The 16,224-nt window shown below is 45.9% G+C and overlaps 1 protein-coding gene across 1 annotated transcript in view; it reads right to left on the reverse strand.

The window, feature by feature from the left end:
• LOC132387495 (gastrula zinc finger protein XlCGF26.1-like) overlaps positions 1–16,224 on the reverse strand; it is a 277,285-nt gene that overhangs the window by 53,380 nt on the left and 207,681 nt on the right. The window lies entirely within an intron of this gene.

The following is a 16,224-nucleotide window of genomic DNA, read 5'->3' on the forward strand; positions in this document are numbered from 1 at the left end:
CGGAGATATGCGTGGACAACGAGGGAGCAGGTCGAAGATGGAGTTGAAAAAGAAGGAAAATAATGCACACAGGCTATATTTCAGCCCGATCACGTCTCCCTCACGGTGAAACTCACTAGTCTGCAATGAGATTAAATTCTGTTCAGAACGAGACCGGACGTGCGGACAGAGAGAAACAGGGAACAGAGGAAACAGATTTTCACGGGACCCAGAATGTGAATGGAGTTAAAGAGGCAGATAGGAAAGGACAAAGCGGAGCAGTTCGGAGATGGAAAAAGAGTTGGAAAAGTAAAGAAACACACTTACACACACACACACACACACACACACACACACACACACACACACACACACACACACACACACACACACACACACACACACACACACACACACACACTCCGCTATGTTTCAGTCTGATCACGTTCCCCTCACCGGCGTGGGGGAAGGAGTGAGCAAGGACAACGTGAGAGGTATTGGGAGTAAAACACCGTGAGCGTCACTGAAAAGGCTGAATCAGAAACAAAGGAGAGAATGGAGAAAAGGGAGAGGATTCTTCCTAACTGGACCAACCCAGAGTAAAACGCTGTCAGATGTAACGGAGATTATTAAAATAAAACCGGCGGGGCCTGACTATAAACCCTCCATCCGGGTGAATTACAGCTGAGGTCACAGGTGAACGCGACTGTCAGCCAGACAGAGACCCCGGCAACGAACAACCCTACAAACGGGAGTACAATAGAGGAAGGAAGAACTAAAGTATATCAGTACAGTCCAGTTCAGCAGAGGGTCAGAGATAACGACCAGGAGATCGGCCGCTGCCATTCCCAGCAGGTAGCGAGTGATGCATTTGGAGAGACCGCACTTTCCTCGGCACAGGATAACAATCGCCACCAGGTTAACTGCAAGGGAGAGAGAAAGGAGCAGAGAAATTACTGACCTGTCTGGGCAATAGAGCAGAATATTATGATTAGACATCAACTTATGTTTTTTCTCTCCTACAAATGGTGGAAACTGGACCCAGAACATATGAACCCGCTGACGGTGTGCAATATCGGCGTGACAGAGAACTCTCCGCGAGTTTTGTAAATGGGTTCAATCTGGGGAATTCCCAAACCAGATGACAGATGACAGCTGGTTAAACGCTTCCGGGCCGCAGTAAGGAATGGGTATGATATACCAACGTCACTGGCCTGAGCATCACAGGAATGAAATGAAATCCACATCGGCGGTTCCCTCTGCTCATATTTCTAACATAAATGCGCCATTCGCGTTGTTCTATCACCCACTCAGGCAATTCACAGTCGATTCATACGGACAGAACAGAAGGTCGGCTGGCTCCCACGGATGCAGTGTAGCCCGGTGTCCTCCTGTGCAGACATTTCGATTCGCAATTATTACGGGATATCGAGACAGCGGAGAGGATTTCAGTCAAAGGCAGCATCTCGGCTCCAGTATGGAGCGCTGCCTGCTACGACAGCAATGGGATTAACATTGTCAGCGCCTTCTGCCCATGAGTGAAATGCGGGGACTGGGCGGGTGACTGTGGAAACAAGTAGCGACAGAAACACTACAGAACATCGGAATTAACTCTCAGACTCTGCCGTTTGCAGGAGTGACAGCGGCTTACCGGGAATTCCAACGGCTGAAATAACAGGGTAGTAAATGTTTTCTATCCGCCAGATTACTGGATATCCCATTTGACTGACGCAGTGAACGCGATTGCTCTGAATTCCACAGCTCGGCAAGACACTCTGGGCTGACGTACTGCAACAGGCTCTGATTTATACAGGGGATCGATCTCCAGTGACAAGGTCCCACCTCCCACCATTGTTACTGAACAAACAAATTACATCACCGGCAGTGTCTCAGGTGAAAATACTGTGGTGATGTAACGCGAACACGTCAATAGCATTAGCATTACCTCATTGAGATCCCTTTGCGCAATTCGAGTAAAATGTGTAGTGAGACCAATAAGTGAGCAATCAGCTTCATTTACCACATTCCACAGTTGTATTGACAGAGATTCCAACTGTTCCCATTTTCCAACCTGAAACTTTCACTGTGGTTCTCTTTTCAAAAGCATTCAGGAATCGATGTTTCCAGCATTTTTTTGCAATTATCTGTGTCACGCCTGCTGTTTCATCTACAAATAGATCCGGTTTCCCCTCAGTGTGCTCTGGATCCAGGGACACATGAAAACCCTCCCAGTCTCCTCCTGCGGACTTCAGTCTAAAATTTTTCACTTTTTCTTAGTTCAGCAGTTCCACTTTGGCCGCTTAGACACCAAACCCTTCCCACCCCGTCCGACTATGTGTCAGCATTTATAAAACATACTCGTTCTGTACACAGACTCTCGGTCCAGTTCTCCTTCAACCCTGGACGACATCTAAGTTTACGTCATTTTGATCACCTCCCCGAGTCCAGAGCTGCCACGGTTCCCTCCATCTTTTAAACTCTTTTCCACATCTGTGTATCGATGTTTGTGTGTGTGTGTGTGTGTGTGTGTGTGTGTGTGTGTGTGTGTGTGTGTGTGTGTGTGTGTGTGTGTGTGTGTGCTTTTGTGTGTGAGTGTCGGTTTCATTGTATGTGCGCAGGTGTATAGATATTTGTGTGCAACTCTTATATATCACAAAATGTATATGGATAAAATTTGTTATTGCTGCTGTGGATTTTGAAACGGAGAAGTGACGGACAAAGCCGCTGTTGAAACTGCCTGAGGAACAGTTAGTGTGGTTTTCATTCTGTATCTGTCAGTCTCTGCTGCAGTGTGAGAGGGTGGGTGTTATTCCGCATCTATCCATCTTGGTACAGTGTGAGAGTGTGGGTATCATTCAGAATCTGTCAGTCTCTGTTACAGTGTGAGAGTGTGGGTTTCATTCAGAATCTGTCAGTCTCTGTTACAGTGTGAGATTGTGGGTTTCATTCTGAATCTGTCAGTCTCTGTTACAATGTGAGAGTGTAGGTTTCATTCTGTATCTGTCAGTGTCTGTTACAGTGTGAGAGCGTGGATTTCATTCTGTATCTGTCAGTCTCTGCTGCAGTGTGAGAGGGTGGGTGTTATTCCGCATCTATCCATCTTGGTACAGAGTGAGAGTGTGGGTTTCATTCTGTATCTGTCTATCTCTGTTACAGTGTGAGATTGTGGGTTTCATTCTGAATCTGTCAGTCTCTGTTACAATGTGAGAGTGTAGGTTTCATTCTGTATCTGTCAGTGTCTGTTACAGTGTGAGAGCGTGGATTTCATTCTGTATCTGTCAGTCTCTGCTGCAGTGTGAGAGGGTGGGTGTTATTCCGCATCTATCCATCTTGGTACAGAGTGAGAGTGTGGGTTTCATTCTGTATCTGACTATCTCTGTTACAGTGTGAGAGTGCGGATTTCATTCTATATCTGTCGATCTCTGCTACAGTGTGACAGTGTGGGTTTCATTCTGAATCTGTCAGTCTCTGTTACAATGTGAGAGTGTAGGTTTTATATTGTATCTGTCAGTCTCTGTTACAGTGTGAGAGTGTCGTTTTTATTCTGTATCTGTCAGTCTCTGTTACAATGTGAGATTGTGGGTTTCATATTGTATCTGTCAGTCTCTGTTACAGTGTGAGAGTGTCGCTTTTATTCTGTATCTGTCAGTCTCTGTTACAGTGTGAGAGTGTGGGTTTCATTCTGTATCTGTCAGTCTCTGATGCAGCCTTAAGTCTTCTCAGTCCGAAACCTGTGAGCCGCTGATTCATTGTGAGCAGGAGTATTTTTCCCTTCTTTGCCGCTGTTCCTCAAATCTAGGAAATACTCTTAAAATAGATACTGTATTCCTTGAGCTATTTTTAGAACAATATTCTCCTGCAGTACATTTATGTTAAATTTGTGAGATAGACACTGCACTGATGAATGCTGACGGTTGTATTGATTGCTACATTCGGCTCAGCATCATTGTGCACGCCATTCGTTACTCAACCACATAGAACCAATTGAGCAGCGGTTGATCTGTAACTTTCTGTGGCTTTGCAACTCAACATTTCAAATTTTGAATGAAATGAAACAAATTAAATAAATTTGTTAATTTAAATAAATAAATAAATAAGTTTAATTCAGTAAATTAATCAATTAACCGAAACAAAACGCAAATGCATCGCGATTAATGTTCTAGCAGCATTTGTATGAATACATTCCCTTAGCCGTTTTAAATTGCTCCATTCACCGTGTATCTCTGCACTGTTATTATTGCCGATTCTGTCACGTATTCCTCAATGTTCACCACAATATGAATTGATTCAAGTGATGTCCCACTCATAAATGATATAATATTAATTTCGATTTTCTTATAACAGCTTCTGACGTGTCTGTATTTTGCCATCTGTATTTTTCATTGTTTTGTGCTGCACTCTGAGAGCTTGTGAGTAGGAATGTGAGGAAAGCTCAAGTTTCACATTTGGAAGCTGGAGGTTATATCTCAATAGGTGACAAACCTGTACCATCAGTTCCCTTGGTGAGGTAAATATCTGAGAAGACAAGATAAAACATTTATGGATTTAAAAATGGTGAATGCTCAGTTTAGGACTTCCCAGGAAGGCAGCGGTGAGGCTAGTGAGTTAAGGAAACTAGAATCAAGTTGGGTGGTGAAATGGAATCCAGATGACAGGGCTGACAGAGAAACCACCAAACTGTTCACAGATAGACATAGTCAAAGAGGAGATAGAGGACAAAGAGGAGAGAATTCTGACGACTTTGGGAAATATCGAGGGATACAGGCACGGAATGGAACTATAATTCATAATGGTGAATTTGTTGTGCCAGAAAGTGGAAGAAACCAGGTGATATATTGACACGATGACATTTGTGGGCATCAAGGAGCAGATAGAACTATGGGGCAGCTGAGGAATCTATCTGGTTGCCAAAATTGAGACGAGATACCGAACATAATTGTAAGAATTGTTTGATTTCTGCCCGGTGATAATCCACATAAATCGGCTTGCGAGGCAGTTTTAGGACAAGCACTGTCGTAGAAGGACCATGTGTTAATATGCAGGTTTATGTTACTGGATCTTTATCTCCATCCGCCGGCGGGCTGAAATAAATCATCAAGATGGTGGATACGTTCACCCAGCGAATAGAATTCTTCTCAACTCGATAATGAAGCCGGTTGACGATACGGACGGGATTTTGTCCGAGAGATTTTATTACCCGTTAAGGGTTGCCAAGGACGTTGGAATCAGATGAAAGTCCCCACTTCACCTCACCGGTGATACAAAATCTAATGAAAGAGTTTGGGGTAAAAGAGAGGTTCCAGATCCCCTATCGACCACAACGCAGTGCGATTATTGAAGAGATGAGCAGGACTTCAAAAGCAATATTAGCTAAAATGGTTAAACGACACATGGGACACTGTCTTACCCTATGTTCGTATGATAGCTGCTGTCTGTCCCGTTCGGATATGATCGAAGCGCCGAGAGAGAGAGCCACTGTGATGCGGGTCTAGAGTTCTGAACCAAACTGGGTGTTAAATATTACGCTCATAGTGGAAAACGAAGCCAACACTGAGCTGAAAGGAATAACTAAATGTAAGATGAACACCGCTTATCTTCAGAGCCAGTTGACTCGACAGCCCAATTTCTCAGGCAATGCGGGACGCAAGCAGGCAGCAAAACATTGCTGAGCTTTTCTCAAGTATCGACGATAAGTAATAATTAGCTGACACATGCATATTCACTAGCCCAATCGCCGTTACTGCTGCGCCACCGTTACTGTGTTTCTGACAGGGAATGCCCTCCCTTGGTGAAGCCGCTGAGGCATCACAGACCTGTGTCCGCTGCAAGTCCTGGATGAGCGACTTGCCAAAGATGTCCTTCGTCAGGAGGCGCCGCACCATATAGACCAGGAAACCAACCATCAAGCGAGGAGGAGGGTGGGGAGCGGTGATTCGGACCGGGCTAATAACATCGTATACTAGGTATATTTTCAATGATGGTGATAGACATCATCTATACGACTCCTCGTTAAAAGCCGTTTCCACGAGAAACGGGTCCCATATAACGCGGTGCCAATTTGCGGCTCCAAACTTTCATGTGAAGATCCCTTGATGCCATCCAAAATCCCACTCCTGCTTGAATGGCCTTGCCTGTCGAAGGAGCGGATCAGCCTGCCGGATATGTTCTCTCTGGGCGCGCAGCAGAGAAGCCCTGGCTCATCTCCGGGTGCGTTTGTGGCGCTGGGTCAACTGTTGAGCAGCAGGAACTCCTGCATCAGTCTGCTGCTCAGGGTGGAGCGGGGGCTGGAACCTCTTCTGGGAATCAATGGACGACTGGAGGTTATTCTGGGCGATCTCTGCCTAAACCAATTGTGACCTCCAGGACGGGGGTTTAGAGGAGGCAAAGCAATGCCTGGCTGTCTCCAACTCCTGGTTCACTCTCTTAGTCTAGCCATTGGATTTGGAGTGGCCGCCTTCTGAATAGTCTGAGACAGGGTAGTAAAGTTTTGGCTCAGCAGGGCTGCGGTGAGAACAGCCGGAGGCAAGGTAAGTAGGTAAGTTCATCCCTTATTTTGTATTCAGATCTTGAGCGAGTATGTCTGCAGAGCAGGTGTTCTGTTCTCAGGTCAGATGTGGGATATTCCGTAGACTCCGAGAGCCCAGGATCGCCATATCAGCGCCCGATGCCCCGAGATGCAGCTCCTCAGAGAGCGTGCTAGGGACTGGAGCTCCAGCTCGATGCCCATCTGTCATGGCCCCGTCTGGCAAAACCTCCCCTCCCCATCTTGCTGTTATCTCCTGGACTGAGCCTTAATACCCTCGTCTGATTCCCAATTGTTCCCAATTCCATTAATTACAGCGCACCTGGTTTCCATGAGCAAACCGAGGATAAAACTCAGGCGTCACAGCCACGCTTTTCTAGTTCGTTGGTCGACTCTAGTGCGAGTAAACCTCGTTTCTTCATTCCTTCGGGCTCTCAGTACCAAGCTCCGTACCATTTCCTAGATAATCTGCGTAAACCTTGTCTCCGTGTAAAGACTCTCCTGGATACCGGATCCCTGTTCGCGACTGTGCTAACGCCTCACGGCTCTACCGCCGCGTCCGTGTCCTGCACTTGGGTTCGTCCCCAGCCATGTCCTTGCAGCACCATCGGCTTGAGAGGGAGAGTGAGGCAGTGATAGACAGGAACTACAAGGAGGTCGTCACAACAATGGTTCAGGAGACAGATAAATGGTTGACTGTCAAATGAGGGAAGGGAGACAAGTCAGAGTGTGGACTCACTGCAGCCGTCCCTCTCAACAATAAGTACTGTATTTTTAGTACTGTTGGGGAGATGAGCTACCGGATGGAAGCAAACGTTTGGCCGTGACTCTGTCACTGAGTCTGGCCCCTCTGGCAAACAGGAAACACGGATTGTAGTTTGCCTCGCAGGTACCAGGATCTACGGCATTTCTGGACGCGCCCTGAAAATTGAGTGCGAACACACAGAAGTCCTGGTACACATTGTAACCACCGAAATAGGAAGAAAAAGGGTGGTGGTCCCGAAAAAAAAGAGAATATAGGAAGTTAGGAAAGAAGCAGCGAAGCAGAACCTCAAGGGTAGTAATCTCGGGTTTACAGCCTGTGACTGCGACAGTAAGGATGGGGATTGAATGAAGAGGCAGATATATGCGTGGCTTAAGAATTGAAGCAGGGAGCAGGGATTTGGATTTCAGGATAATTGGGAAAATTTCTGGGGCAGGTGGGACCTCTTCCACAGGGAGAGTTGCACTTGAATCTGAGAGGGGGTCATTATTCTTGCAGGCAGATTTACAAGTGCTGCATGGGGTGGTTTAAACTAATATGGCAGGGGGTGAGAACCAGGCTGATTGAGCTGGGGATGAGAGAAAAGGTTAACAACCATATGGAGGGTGTTACCGAAATGCAGGAAAGGACAAACCAAGGACTTACTACATAAGCAGCCAGAGCTAAGAGTTAATTTGTACCGCAGATACAAAATTCAAAATGGCGAAGAAAGTAGGACTGAGGGTGCTCTGTTTAAATGCGCGTAGCATTCAGGATAAAGTGGGCGACCTCGTAGCGCAATGAGGGATGTCTGGTTATGATATTGTGGGCATCAATGAGTGGAGGATGATAGAAGGCCATAGTTGAGAGCTTAACATCAAAGGATATACTCTGTATGGAAAGAACAGTCAGGAAGGCATAGGCGGTGGTGTGAATCTGTTGGTCAAAGTTGGAATTCCATCTTCAGAAAGAGGTGACATGGGGACAGAGAATTTTGCAACTTTTGGTTGCGTGGAGTTAAGAAATTACAAGGGTAAAGAAAAAAAAAAGATCATGAAAAACATCTAAGACCTCCGAATACTGGCCAAAGTGTGGGTTGAGATTGCCAAGGGTGCTCGAAAAGGCATGCAATAGGGTAATGACAGAATTGTAACGGGGGATCTCAATATGCAGGGCGACTGGGAAAATCAGGTGGGTGTCGGATCGCCAGGGAGTAAAATCGTTAATTACCTACTGGATGGCTTTTTAGAACAGCCTGTGCTTCAGCATACTCAGTGAAAGGCTGTCTTAGATTGGGTGTTGTGTAATAACCCCGATAGTTATTAGGCAACTTAACGCAAAGGAACCATTAGAAGGCAGGGATCGTAATATGATTGAAGTCATACTGCAATTAGAGACGGAGAAGCATAAGGCGCATGCATCTCTATCCCAATGAAATAAAGTACATTGTGCAACATGAGGACCTGGCTGCGACTCAGGTGCATTGAAAGGGAACAGTAGGGATAACGTCAGTGCAGAGGAGACTGACGTTTCTGCGAATAGCTCACAAGGCTCAAGATAGATATACCAAACAGAAGAAGAGGTTTTCAAAGGCAGTGGTCGGCAACCGTGTCTGACAACGTTAAAGGGTGCATAGAAACCGCATCTAAAGTAGGGAAATGGATCATTTCGAAACTTCTAAAATACAACAGAAGGCAACTAAAAAGCTATAATAAATGTAGAGGTGACATATGAGGATAGACTCGTCAATAATATAAAGCAGGATACCAAGCTGCTTTTCCAGTTATATAAAGAGTAAAAGGGATGTGAGAGTTGATAGTGGAGAATGATCCTCGTGAGGAGGTAGTAGGGGACTCAGAAATGGTAGATGAACTTAATGGGTACTTTGCATCTGTCTTCACAGTGGAATATACTAGCCGTGTTCCAGAGCTCCGTGAGCGTCTGGAAGTAAGAGGAGTGCTATTGCAATTACAGAGGAGAACCTGCGAGACAAACTCAAAGGTTTGAATGTAGATAAGACACCTGGGCCAGATGACCTCCATTCCGGAGTTCTGAGATAGGTTGCTGATAGGTTGAATCCTGAAACCAAACCGAAGCATGATCTTTGAAGCATCACTTGATTCTGGCACGGCTGCGGACAACTGGAAGATTGCAAATGTCACTCGACTCTTTAAGAAGGGAGGAAGGCAAAAGAAAAGAAATGACTGGCTCAATAGCCTAAACACAAAGGCGGGGAGACTGTTGAAATCTATTAATAAGTATGAGGGTTAGAGGTACTTGGTGACTAATGATAAAATAAGTCAAAGACAGTACGGTTTCGTTCAAGGGAAATCTTGCCTGAGAAAACTGTTAGCCTTCTTCGAGGAAGTAACTAGCAGTGGACAGAGGAGCGGCAGTGGATGTCATTTCAGAACGCGTTTGATAAACTGCCACAGATGAGGCTGCTTAAGAAGAAGAAGAAGAAGGAGACATGGTGGTGCAGGAAAGGTGCCGGTGTGGATAGCGGGAAGGATGACAGGCAGGAGGCAGCTGGTGAGAATACAAGGGCCTTTTCTGGTTGTCTGTCGGCTAGTAGAGGTGCTCTTCAGGGGGTCAGTATTGGGACCACTGTTATTCACGTTGTTTTTCAAAGAAGATGGGATTGATGGCTTTGTGGCAAAGTTTGCGGATGATACGAAAATAGGTGGAGTGGTAAGTCGTGCTGACGAAGCAATGCGATTGCAGAAGGACTTTAAAAAATTGGAAGAATGGGCAAACAATTGGCAGTTGGAATAGACTGTTGAGAAATATATGCGAATGCATTTTGGTAAAAAGGAACAATGGTGTAGACTATTATCTAAATGGGGAGAAGGTTCAAACGTCATAAGCGCAACGGGTCTTATGAGTCCTCCTGCAATCGCATTGCTTCCTCTGTACGACTGACCCGTCCACCCAGCAAGACTCCCACACGGTGAACTTACAGGCTGAGTCTGTGGTAAGGAAGGCAAATCCAATGTTCTATTTATTTCCAGGAGTACATAATATGAACGCAAGGAGATATTGATGAGCACTGAGAAGGCACTATTTAGGCGGCACGTGGAGAATTGTCAACCGTTTTGGTCACCATATCTCAGATAGGATGTGCTGTCAATGGGGAGGGTCAGGGCGAGCTTCCCGAGGAATGAAGGGGCTCGAACATGAGGAGAAGCTCGCAGATTCAGGCCCGTACTCACTGAAATTTCGAAGAATGCGTGGGGATATCATTAAAACCTACGGGATGTTGAAATAACTAGATAGGGTGGATGTGGGGAAGATTTCCCTCTGATGGCCTTTTCCAAAACTAAGAGGGCAAAGCCTCAGAAATGAGGGGAGACCCCCTTTAAAACAGAGGAGGATTAATTTTAGCCATAGAGTAAAATCATCTGGACTCCTGAGTTGCAGGCTATGTCCGCGGTCTATATTTAAGGCGGAAGCTGATTTTTTTTCTGATCAGTCAGGGCACCGAATGATATGAGGAGAAGTCAACTGTATGAGGTTAAGTGGGGTCCTAGATCAGCCACGATGGAATGTCAGAGTAGGCTCGATGGGCTAAATGGTCTTATTCTGTTCCTATGTCTCATGGTCTTAAATGACCTTGCAGTAGATTCGGATCTGCGGGGATATATGGGTCTGAAAACTGGATAGGAAGTTGGGAAACGTGAAGGGTCTGAGGGCCGAGAGTTTTTACTGATCAGCAGTGGAGCGGTACGGAGTTTGTGTAATAGATTGTTTTGTTTGTTATATTTATGATCTCACAGATCGTTACTGTGAAGAGAGGATTGTTGCGGAGGAGAGTGAGCAGGGAAGATACCCGGAGATGAGCAAGTCGGACAAGGTATCAGGAAAGTGACGTTGATGTGGTTTCCTGCGTCAAGGGTTTAGGCAACCTTTGCAAGTGAGGAGTTTGCGTGAAGATGTAGCTTCCCTGGAGGTGGAGGAAAGAGGACACACTAACAGGTGGAACCACTGGTGGGAAAACATGGTTTGCTGGTCTGACAGCGACCTTAATATACCATAACCACGCAGAATCTGAAAACCATATTGAGGCGATTTGAAATGTCAGAAGCAGGAGTGATGTGATCACATGTGCAGAGTGCAGGGTTTCTGACTCCTTCAGACCTGAGTTACAAGTTACAATGTGCAGGGATGAAAGTTCTGCGCTGGGGCCCCTGATTTCATCACTGATTCTGACACAGTGAGGTGGTTAATGAAGAAACGTTAATTGAAGACATATAAAGTGCATCAATTGCCAGAATGATATGTACATTAGTACACGCAGTAGGCGTTTCGGGTCGAGATCTATTTTCATGACCGGATAGGGAGCGGGAAAGACTGGAGAGGACGAGTTACAAGCTCGCTCTCCTCTCAACATTGATACTTCAGTACGGTCTGGCTCTCTCGATACAGATATGTGCCTACGACGTCTGCATGGTTTCCTATGTTCGAAGTAAATAGGCAACTCCATGTTTGCCTGTCGGGTGTGGGGGTGGAATCGACACCGCCGGCCTCAATGAAGATCTTTATATAGAAACGCAGAAAACGATCAAAGTGTTAAATGAAATCATCTCATCTGCATTTACTCCTGAGACCGACATAGTTTGTGAGTTCACGTGAGAGGACTGTGCTACCTGAGGCATATCAAAATTAGAATGGATGAAGTGTTGGAGTTTTTCATGAATGCCCTCAGATCCTCGCCATCCTTATCCCAGGATATTATGGGGAAGAAGAGCACAGAATGCTGTGACGTCAGCAGAGATCTTTGTGCCTTCCTTATCAAAAAGTATCGACCCGAAATTCCAGGAAATAGCTAAGTTATGCGGTATTATAAAGGATGCTGAGACAAGCCAGGGATTCCCTGGGAGATGAGATTTACACGGTGGCGAGTCAGCTAATGGATGGGATTCAGACTGGCAGAATTTACCTGCAGAGGCAAATCGTGTCGCCGGCAGGGTGCTAGTTTGACCGAGTGGACAAATAAGGGACAGGTGGAATACAACGTATGGCCGTGTGGGGTGTGCAATATGGAGACATCGAGTAAAATCGAGAGAAGTTGCCAACAGAAAATAAAATTCAGAATTAAAAGATGTATAGAGATATGAGTCTTTGTCTGGATTCCATGAAGGCTCACCTGCAGGTGAATTTTATGGTAACGTCGGCAAATTCAATGCTGACATTCATTTCAACGGGGGTCGAATTTAATGTGACAGAAGGTGCGGTACACAAGCCATTGGATGTAGCGAAGCAAACGGTTGAAACGTTCTTGGCTGGTGTCGGGGTCAATGGCTTCCGACAGCAAGAAGGATATTGTGGCTGTGCAGGAGAACACACGACAAAGAAAGGCTGAAGAGTTCCCTGGAATGAACAGCCCAATCCCGCTCCTGTGTCCTGTCGATTTGACCGTCACCTCATGCTAAATGACCATATGCCTTAACCATCGTGCCTTCGCATATAATATTACTAAATTTGCTATGGAATGCTTCTGCACTCGGTGTTCGTTCAAAATTCTTTGTTAGCTCCTGTGTGTGTGTGTGTATACATATATATATACACACAAAGAAATGAGAAAAACCGGCGCCTACCTGACAACGAGGGAGCTAGGGCATTACTCATTGGAGAGAAGGAGGATGACAGGAGACATGATAGTGGTGTACAAGAAATTAAGAGGAATAGACAGAGTGGACAGCCAGCGCCTCTTCCCCAGGGCACCACTGCTCAGTACAAGAGGGCCCCGACTTTTGGTAAGGGGAGGGAAGTTCAAGGGTGATATTAGAGGAAGATATTTCACTCAGAGAGTGGTTGGTGCGTGGAATGCACTGCCTGAGTCAGTGGTGGAAGCAGGTACACGAGTGAAGTTTAAGGGAATAATAGACAGGTATATCGAGTAATTTAAGGTGGGGGTTATATGTGAGACAGGGTTTGAGGGCCAGCACAACATTGTTGGCCGAAGGGCCTGCATTGTGCTTACTATTCTATGTTCTATATCGTGGAAGCTAACTTTAGAAATAGACTTTCTGCAGATAATAATTGGACCTTGGGGAGGCATTCCTTGTTCAGGCAAAACTATCATAAAGTTGATACCAACTCATTGAAGTTAAGAGCTCTGTAAAAGTAAATGCAGTCTGCTCAGAGCCGTTGAATAACGTGCCGATATTGGCTGTAATCAGCACAATTAACTTGTAACGCTGCCTACTCAAACCGAGCAGGAACCAGGGACGACCTGCTCTCCGCAGCACTCAGTGTGAATTCCTCCATTTATCCTTTCGATCGCAATATTTTCCCGAGGAAATTCGTTTCCTCTCTTGTACCGAGAAGCAACGGCTTTCAGGTCACCTGACCAATGAACAATCGCACTGGAGTGCGGGATTCATCGTGGAAATGGAGTGTGGCGGTAAGGAGAGAGGGCATATCGTGAGAAGATAAACAATTGAAAGGTAGGGTGAAAGGAGATGGAGGTCGCGGGCTGCGGGTGCTGAAGGATCTGTTTCCGAGCTGTGTCTCTATCTGGCTCTAAACCAAGTTTATCCTCGCCTCTGCCACGTTTCCTGATCTCCGCCATTTCTATTGTGTCCAAATGGAATACACCGCAACAGCCTCTGAGAAGATCTCAGGTATTTATTTTATTAATCAGTTGAATAACTGACATGAGCGGATATTTCGCAGCGTTGATGAACTGCTTTCTGAACTTGGACTGAGTTACCCCGTAAATAAACGTGTTTGTGCAGCAACTTAATATCAGCAACATGCCTCCCGATTGTTGAAATATGTATTCCGAATCGTTGTAATTCTTTGGATCCAATCCGGCGATGGTGTAATAAAGGAATTCGGCAACAGTCACCGACCACAGGATGATGAAGCTTCCGGAGATGGAGAGAAGTAAGATCACAGACCTCCTCCTGCTCTCCATCTCCGGGTCACTGCGGTTCTCCGCCTTGTTCTGACCCCTCAACCCCTTACGGACGCGACTTGTGACTAAAATGTGTCTGACTGTCAGAGCGTTGAACAGGAGTATTAACACGAATGGGAGTAATGGCGTTAGGACTGTGGTAAACCAGTCATATCCCATCCACCCGGGATCCGTATAGTAGCCCGGCTTTATAAGACAGTCCCAGGGTATATTGTCAATCACTTTCACCTGATCAAATATGAAGAAGATGGGCACATTTTTAATACAGAACAGAACTCCAGTTGTTGTCAGAACCGCAGCCGCAGTTTTCCCGGTGCAATATTTTGCTTTCCGCTTCTGGCAGCAGATGGCGACAAACCGATCAAACGTGAAAGTGACGGTGAACCAGACAGACCAGTCTGTTGATGCCTTTCCCAGGGCGGAGATCGCACTGCACACCGGGGTGATGTCCAGGAATGTTCCGGGGAAGTAATAATAACTGATCCGCCACAATATGACCTGAAAGATGATGGTTAGTAGATCCGCCGTTGCCATGGCCACCAGGTAGCGAGTGGTGCAGGTGGAGATGCCACATTTGCCCCGGGACAGGATCACGATCGCCACTAAATTCACTGGGGGAGCAGCAAAAAAAAAAAAGAGTTAATAGCCGTTTCCTCGCTCTCTATGTCGCAGGGCAGAAATAAGCGGGTAACTGAGAACAGTGAAACTTTGCAGGTAACTCGTTTCTGGAGGATTCAGATTCGCAGAGCGGGAGACCCCAATGCCTCAGTCGAGCGCAATCTGCGCGATCGGGTCCGATATTCGGTTCAGGGAGAGGAGTAGTGTTTGACCGTGTTTAATAGCTGATCACCGAGGGCGGTTTGGAGAAATCAATATGGATCTCCCACCATCGCGGTTTCGAAGCCTGGATGCCTCAGTAACGTTGTCACGATGGAGATTTTGCTTGTGTTTTCTTCGAGTTTGCTGTTGATAATCTTCACACTTAGTCATATCCTTGGCTTTTTGCTCAATGTCTGAATAAGTAGACCGCATAGCTTGAATATATCCGTACAATATACATAGAGTGCCCAAGCTGTGTTCAAGTCTTGGCCAGAAGATTGCAAAGAAGCACTGGTCAATTGAAAACACTGTTAATACTTGATCCCACAATATGACCATTATTCCTGTTTCCAGCTTCATCATGGCTGAATGTAATCCATGAGCATGTTGTCGCCAGTGTGCCTTCTGATCATTGTTATTTGAAATGTCATCCATGGCTTATTTTATTACAGAAAAGCTCCTCGACTCTGAATTGACAAGCGTCCACAGGGGCCCAGCATGGCTTTTCTCTTCTAAACTCTCCACCTACTCTCGGCCACTGTTTCCTGTACGCAATGCAAGGCATCCAACGAGAAAACTTCAATTCTCACTTTGAAAGATTTTGTGGACCCTCTGAGTTTTCAGCTATTTTGCACATTCCTCCTTAAGCCATCCAACTTCCAAAGGAAAGACAATATAGACAATATTTCAAAATATTTGCCACTTTTAGGGGTTACTCCGAATTACCGCGGCATTATTCTAAATGCTTCGACGCGTATGGTTCCAGAGCGGAGTTTCGCATATCCTTAACCCGACTGACCTCTAAAGGAAACCCCTCTTCACTTCATGAATGATAAGGCGCGGAGAGAAACAAATCAGGTTGACTAAAATGCACGCAGACACTTATTCTAATGTTAGAACCTCCTCACGATGATAGGGAGTCAAACTCACAAGTGATTCCTACCGTTCTCCCCGAATCACAGCGGTGATCCGCTTCCCGCATTCCCATCAACTCTCAGCAAATCCTCAGAATACAGCGCAATCCGCTCCAATTGGAATTAAAGCGAGTTTCACTTTAATACGGAGAAAAGCAAGTCGGCCGTAAAGGTGCCGAGTGCGCAGGATTGTCGGAGTTAACTTCGACAGCGGCTTTACGCTGACAAATGAAAGTTCCCTTCAAAGAATCCATCTCCCAGATCTTCCACTCCGCGTCCATTGCAACGGCCAGATGGATTTTATCTGAGGGCACAGATTAAATAC

Source organism: Hypanus sabinus, unplaced genomic scaffold, assembly GCF_030144855.1.
Source record: "Hypanus sabinus isolate sHypSab1 unplaced genomic scaffold, sHypSab1.hap1 scaffold_192, whole genome shotgun sequence".
In the NCBI taxonomy this organism is placed as follows: domain Eukaryota; kingdom Metazoa; phylum Chordata; class Chondrichthyes; order Myliobatiformes; family Dasyatidae; genus Hypanus; species Hypanus sabinus.